This window comes from Pantherophis guttatus, chromosome 1 (assembly GCF_059756535.1).
Source record: "Pantherophis guttatus breed Tessera chromosome 1, ASM5975653v1, whole genome shotgun sequence".
Taxonomy (NCBI): Eukaryota; Metazoa; Chordata; class Lepidosauria; order Squamata; family Colubridae; genus Pantherophis; species Pantherophis guttatus.
In genome coordinates, this window is record NC_142063.1 from 292276093 (window position 1) to 292284359 (window position 8267).

Sequence of the window (8267 nt, forward strand, 5' to 3'; positions counted from 1 at the left end):
ACATTTTCTGATCTTGCCAACACACATATCTGTTCTTGACTTGTTCCTTTTTCCTGTTTAAAATATGAATAAGGTCTATAACAAACAATGAGCAAAACTCTTTACAATCTAAAAGGCTTAAAACAATATTGTCTATAAAGAGAGAAAAAACAAATAATAAGAATAATTTTAACAAAAGCCCAGAGAGGGAGCTAAACATACATCCCCAAAATGAAACCATTCAAATAGTTATAATTGTTGGAAGAAACATCCTTCTGGGTTCTGCTCCAAGTGGGGAAAACAGACACTGGAAACATGGAGACTGCTTGGAAAGATGGTTTAATGGTGGACAGGATCACATGGCTTGAGTTCCTGAACAGAAAAGGGCAGATACAGTAAATCCTCGGGTTTTTATGCTCTCTCTGGCTCTGCATCTCCTGGGGCCCCAAAAGAGTATCCTGATTGGTTGTCAGACTCCCAGGGGGTGGGGGTCTTGCTGGCTGATGCAATCTTCCCAGGTGCCATGTGGTGAGCCTCGTCTAGATGGGTCCCATTGTGTTAGTTTCTGTTGCTATTGTGTTGCAAATGTCCTTTGACAAAGGATTGGGTTTCTGCCTCTGTCCCATTAACAAAGGGTGGGGGGCAGGAAGGTGGGAGCTGCTTCTCCCAGGGAACATGTTTCTCCCAGGGAAATATAATATTCTGCCCCTTTCACATTTCCTAAAACACTCCACTCTTCCAGGAGAGGGGTGGGTGCCAACTTCCTACAATCCCTACTCTTTTTTTTTTTCAAAACGTGAGTTTTGAAACAAGTTCTTGGCAAAAGATTAAAATTGATCAGGTCAGGGAGGCTTGATGAGTGCTTTTAATTTTCTAATGCAAAGGGGAGGCATTGATAGAGGCAACAGAAAAGGATTCCTTCAGTGGCTTCCAAAAGCTTTCAACCATGAAGGTCTAGCAGCCAGGAAAAAATTTCTGGTAAGAATTTTACAGTATCCAATTTTCCATGCCAATTAATTTCAGATTTCAGATATTACTTTCTGTGAGCTTCCAGTCAGGTTTCAAGCAAACACATGTCCCAAAATTTTTCACAGCCATGATTTTCCTTTAAATTGCAGGCTGCCCATTTCCAAGGGTTGGTTACTGATCCTGCCCTAGCTCTTTATTGCATCCAGGATTTGTGAGTCCAAATTGAGGTTAGCCAGTGTACAATATCCATTCTTTTTTTTCCCTTTTTTTTCTTTTTTTTTTTTTTGTTACACATAATGAGCCCTGGGATTTCTACTCATGAGACCACCAGTGCAATATATCTTCCTTTACTGGGCAACTGGGCAGCATCATTTGTGAGTCACAGTCAGGGCTTGGGTTTTGGAGATCACTTTTTCTGCTATCTCTTCAAGTGAGGGAATTGCCTGAGGGGTATTGCTTCCTTCCCCATGGAATTAGCAGGGAGATAAGACTACTTGGGCTTTTAGTGCTACAGAGCAAAAATCAATCTAGGAGAAGCTTTGTGTGGAGGTAAGTGAAGGAAATAGTTTCAATCTAATTCTGAATAGTGTGTCTCTGTGTGTGCATGTGTATGCAGCTACTTTTACAATACAGACAATACAAACATTTTGGACATATTTCTCCTCTCCACCAGACAGAAATCTAGAGTGTACATAACTTGCTGTGGCAACCACTCTCAAATACAATTCTTACAATAAACTGATTACAATATAAATGAGACAAGAAAGAAAACTTTACAATGAATTTCCACTCTCCCCCATAGTCTTTCCAGCTGTCTTCTGGGAATTGAAAAGAGTCTTTTGGTCTTTATTTGTACATCTCAGGGTCTTTTCTTTAATGTCTGCTGGGTAGCATGCTTGGTGGTAAGGCTGGTCAGTCAGGCTTGGAAAGGTCTGCTCCACTCTGGTTGCTGTGCTGACTTTCAGTGGAGGCTGGATTCAAACCCAATTCCTGGTTCAATCAGATGGAAGGTCTCCTCTGGAGGCAGCATCTGGATCCATGTGCTCTGCTTCCACAGGTTGCAGAGTCCTTTGTGCAGGGCTGAAAGACATTAGAACAGGGTCCCCTCCTCCCTTTTGTGGGTAATCTTCCCAGGAAAGGCAATGTAACAGGATTAGAGATGGGGGGGGGGTAGATAGCTTGCAGGCAGAGTTTGAAAAGAAACAACACAACAGTATTGCAGTTACTAAACAGATAATGCAGTTTCAACAAAATGGAGACACAACAGATAAGAAAAAACTGGATTCACATGCTTCAGGAAAGAGATGAACAGGTAAACCCATTTAAACACATACAGTAAATGCAAGACTGATTTTTTTTCCTTGTAAACAAACTTAAAACGTTTCCTCATAAACTTGAGTTATTACTTTAAAATACAGAGAGAGGAGGAGAAAAAAAACCCAGAAATGAACTGAAATGCTCTCTTTAATCTGTGTTTGTTGGCCAGACAAACACAGGGCAAAGGCTCTTTCTTTCTTTTTTTCTCTCTCTCCCCCATTTTCATTGCTTCAACCTTTTTTTTTTTTTTTTCCCTAACAATTTAAAATTCTTGTCTCTAGAGATCAGATACATTTTACAGTTACAATTACCTTGAGGGCGCACAAAGACTTAGACACACACATATAAAACAAGGAAGACGAAGAGAAGAAAACAGAACTCTGAGATTTCACACACACTGATCATTCCCACATAAATCTCAGTTAAATTAGGGAAGGCACAAATCTTAAACATACCACGTGGTTGCATAGAAGACAGAGACAAACAAACAAACAAAACAAACAAACAAAACAAACAAAAACCCCAACATTCCTATTTATATATTTCCCTTTTCTTTTAAGTACCTTTATTTAGCCAAATTTGTCTCCCGGTGTTATCTCTTAGCAAAGCCCATTTTTGACACAATTTTCCTAATTTCCTTTTATCCATGCCCCTCAATATGGGCACCCGCCTGGCGTCCCAGGCCACGAGCACTTCATCTACTGGGGTCCCCGCCACCCGCGAACTATCGCTACCCATGACCCTTTCCTTTTCTCCGGAAGGATCACTTCGACTTAGCCGGGTGGCACGCTCTCAGTTTTCAGAGGAAAAAGCTCTGGGAAGGACTTCGATTCCCTTGCGAAGTATGGGCCCCTTCCTCCAGGGAATCACCACAACTTTTCGGATCCAAAAAGGGGATCCGCGAGGACCTGCTGACCCCTGCAGCCAGGTGTGGGCACCTCCTCTTACACAAACACACGCTCGCCCCGTGTCTGGGCTGGACAAAACCGGGTTTCCCTTTCACAATTTTATTACCCCCCCTTCACACGCTTCTGTTCGCTCGGCTTCCATTCCTTTTAAACACAAAGTTCCACGTTTGGCAACCCCCCCTTGCTTTCTCTGTTCTACCGGTCATGGCTCGGTGGAGCTAGCAGTAGGCAGAGGTGCGGCTAGAGGTCACTCAAAGAGGTGAAATCAGACTGTTTTCCAGGTGGAATCCCACACACACACTTCCTCCTTCCCTAACAGAAGGTCCTGTGCTCTGGCAAAACCCCCATGCTCTCCAGACTGTTAGTCTTTCTGCGGCTAGGAAATGCACAGAGAAAGCAAGATCCAGCTGTACGTGGGAGAAGGGCCTTCACTCACACACATGCAGGCATACACAAATTCCCCATGCTTTTCCATACTTTAAAATTAAAATTTAGAGGTACTCACCTTCTTTCCAAGCAGCCTTTGAGCTCAAACTCAAAACCCCTTTAAAACCTAGTTCCAAATGGCCAAGGTCCAGGAAAACATACCCACAGACTCAATGGGTCTGCTGCTAGCAAGGGAGGCTTACCTGGGCCTGGTCCATTGGTTAGGTTAGCTTGGAGTCCCATCTGGGTCGCCAATTGTTGGAAGAAACATCCTTCTGGGTTCTGCTCCAAGTGGGGAAAACAGACACTGGAAACATGGAGACTGCTTGGAAAGATGGTTTAATGGTGGACAGGATCACATGGCTTGAGTTCCTGAACAGAAAAGGGCAGATACAGTAAATCCTCGGGTTTTTATGCTCTCTCTGGCTCTGCATCTCCTGGGGCCCCAAAAGAGTATCCTGATTGGTTGTCAGACTCCCAGGTGCTGGCTGATGCAATCTTCCCAGGTGCCATGTGGTGAGCCTCGTCTAGATGGGTCCCATTGTGTTAGTTTCTGTTGCTATTGTGTTGCAAATGTCCTTTGACAAAGGATTGGGTTTCTGCCTCTGTCCCATTAACAAAGGGTGGGGGGCAGGAAGGTGGGAGCTGCTTCTCCCAGGGAACATGTTTCTCCCAGGGAAATATAATATTCTGCCCCTTTCACATTTCCTAAAACACTCCACTCTTCCAGGAGAGGGGTGGGTGCCAACTTCCTACATATTCATTTATTGGAACATGCCTGGATGAGCTTAAAAATAAGAGAAATGTAAAGCAGACCTGGATCTTTTATTTTTATCCACCCCTTTCCTATTATTTTGTTTTAAACATTGTTTATTAGCACTTTAAATGGCAGTCAGGCTAAATGCAAGAATTCCTGCATACCAACATATCTACAATACTATTTCCTTTCATGCTAAACAGTGTCATGTGAAACAGAGAAAGGAAGTATGGAATTGTAAGCCCCAAAATTGAAAGCATGACACAAGAAACAAACTACATCTAATTTAAATCAACATCATTCATTATTCCTCTTTTATACTTTCTAACCTTGCAAACAATCCTTGCTTGCATTATATTTCGTACACCTCTTCATTCTTGGCCTTTTGTTCTTTAAACTTCTCATCTCTTTCTCTCTTTGAGATTCTATCCAACCATAACTTTTTCAATTTTCCCTTTCCCCTCAATCCATTCACTCTTTCTATCAAGTGTTTATTTTGTGATTTAATCCTCATTCCTTGTATATGACGCAACCCACTCCTTTCATACTATTCGGCCTTTTGTATCTACCCACCTGCATGCAGCATTCTTTGCATCCTCTCGGTTCAATCTGTTGAGGCAGAAGCTTCAACAGAAATCTGTCAATAACTTTTTCAACTAACATTTATATATAAAATATTTTTTTTTATTTATTAGTCAGAAAAGGTGCTAACAGACCTGTGACTTTCTACTACCAAACATTGCTCTCCTCTTACATTATCTACTTCTTCATGTAGGACTCAATTTGCCTCTTTCTGTGGTTATTCTTCTTTCAGTTTTTTCAGTCCTTTTTTTTTTTTTCCAAAATCCACTCCCCCCCTCCCCCAATCTATGGTATGGTGTTAGCAACCATGGGCTTGGAATTTCTCATTGTGTTCTTCATTAATTCTCTAAATTTTTCATGAGCAACTGAATCATATTTTTAGATTTAGTTTGCTGGGCATAAGCTTAAATCATATATTTGAAACAAACATGTACTTTATCTAAAATACCAAACAGCACCATTCTTGCTCACTCAAGGGTTTCCAAATGGCCTAATCACTTTTTTCTGTACTGTCATCTTTTTCCCACCCATCCATTCATGTCATCTATCAGAATAAATTTTCCTCGGGTTTGCATTTCTTCATAATGTTGCACGATTGCAAAACCCATCTTTTCCCCCCTCCATTATCACCATTCAGTGGAGCGTAACACGCATCTGTCACCTGCAAATGGATTTCTTCTTTCATATGTACCCACAAATCCTAAATGACACCAATTTATGCATTCTGACATATATTTTAGTTCTTTCATGGCTAATTAAATTTAAGTATTCATGTCCCTTCAGAACACACACAGGAAGTGAGAGAATAGCTATGCACATGAAATCCTACTCACATAATTATCAGAATCAAAATATGTAGGCGAGAAGAGTTCAGTGTATTTTATAATGGAAATATAGTCCACATCTCCTATTTACCTCTCTTGAACTAGACAAGCATATTCTCTCTCACTTTGAAATAAAATTATTTGGGCTTAAGGAAGTGTTATCAAATTCTAAAAATAAATTAAGTAAATGTGGTATCTTGCCAATCTCCCTGTTTTCTCATTATTCATTAAGCACAAAGTGATCTCTGCTCATGATAGATTGGATTACATCTGTTTGTCATAGAGACTGTTGAAGGAGGAAATAAATCACCATTCTGGAGACCCTCTGTGAAGATACGTATATGCCAAAAATGATAACTCATGACTTTTAATTAAACATAAATCGTAGTGGGGTTTTTTTCCACTCCACATAGCAAGGAAGTTTCAGTTACTCAACTGGAAAAAAAATGAATCTGAGAAGTAGACTCTAGTCATCCCTTTATTGCTTGCAAAGATTGATCTAGTGTGATGCAGGAATCAATGGCAATAAAGAAGCCATAATATTAAACCATATTCCAGCTTAGTGATATGGGTGAGCCAGGATTTTTCATTAGTTTTACTGAGTATTTAGAGTTGGAAAACCAGGTATGAGAAGATTTATTGGACCATCTGCCTCCTTTTCTACACAAAGGCCTGCCTAACAAACAATCAATCTGCATACAGGATGCTCAGCCAGAAATGGAAGTTTTGCATAAAAAGAAGATATGGAAGAAAGCATTCAACTTTGTCATGATGTCCTTTTTAAAATAAAACAGAGATATGCTGCATAGATGATACAACTGGAAAGACGTCTGCTACAATTCTTCACTTTTTATTATTTAAAAGGTAAGATTTGTGATTTTTCAGGCATATTATTACATTAATAATCTGCTTGATTGAGTAAACTGTCAGATTTTTAAAAAGAACCTAGAAATGATAGCCAATCAACATTTCCTGCTTGTTTGCTTTGCTTCAAACCAGGTATGGGAAATAACTGCCTAATTCTCCAAGATTCATTTTTAAAATGAGGAAAGAACATAGTTTGTGATGGAATCTACAGCTAAAGTCGGAGAGGAGTCAAAAGACTAGCAAGGTTGGAGTCCTTGCAGGAAAGGAAGCAATGGAGGCTTCCTGGGTGCCTTTAGCTGGCTGTTTCCAAGAGAATATACAGGTAGTTCTCAACTTACAGCCACAATTGTGCCAAAAATTTATGTCGCTAAGTGAGAAATTTGTTAAGTGAGTTTTGCCCCATTTTATGACTTTTCTTGCAACAGTTGTTAAGTGAATCACTGCAGTTGTTAAATTAGTAACATGGTTGTTAAGTGGAACTGGCTTCCCCATTGACTTTGCTTATCAGAAGGTTGCAAAAGGGGATCATGTGACCCCAGGACACTGCATAAATATGAACCCGTTACCAAGCATCCAAATGTAAATCAGATGACCATGGGGATGCTGCAATGGTCATAAGTTTGAAAAATGGTCATAAGTTACTTTTTTAGTGCCGTTGTAACTTTGAACGGTCACTAAGTGAACTGTTGTAAGTCGAGGACTACCTGTAGTCAGTCTGGCGAGATTCTTGTAAATAGGCAAGCAACAATAAAGAAGTAACTCTGATCAGCTCATCGTCTTGGTTCCATGCGCCTGGATGTTTGATAGCAAATTGTTCAGGAAAGAGGATAAATGTTCATGGTTGTACAGGTGAACAAACAGAGAAATGCATTGTAAACAGAAGTATACCAGATAGACGTGCAAACTGCATTATCGAAATTGAATGTGCCAAGTCATAAACCCTGGCAAGCAGTATTTTATTTGGCTCCAGTTTCGATGTTTTATGAACTGCGTGAATGTAAAAATGCACCTTTTCATACTTAGCTACAAGCTGAATGAAAAGCATCTTTTTATAAAGTATAGATGAAAATCTTCAGTATATCAGTTCTTTTGACACTTCAATAGTTTGGATTGACATACCTCTCTATATTATTGAATTGACTGTCTCAACATCCTATTTAATTCTGAATCTACCTTCATACTAGGCACAGAAAAAGTGGTTTATTCAAGGTTTGGAACAATGTTCATATCTTGTGTGGCATCATTCATAATACTATTTAACTGACAGCCCCTCCCCCAGACTAGCTCATGTCACAAAAGAGATGGTATTCTTTGCTATAGTGAGGAAAGCATCCAGTTTCCAAATTTCCATTGCTAAGCATGGCAGTTAAGTGAGTTGTGCCCCATTTTATGACCTTTTTACTATAGTTGATAAGTGAATCATACGTTTGTTAAAGGAATCTGGCTTCCCCCATTGACTTTGCTTGTTGGAAGCCAGCTGTGAAGGTTTCAAAGGTGATCGGCTGATCCTGGGACACTGCAACTGTCATAAAAACATGCCTCTAAGCAAGATGGGCAGCAAACAAATTTAATAAATAAAAAATAAAGGCCAATTGCCAAGAACAGGAATTTTGATTATGTGACCATAGGTATGTTGTG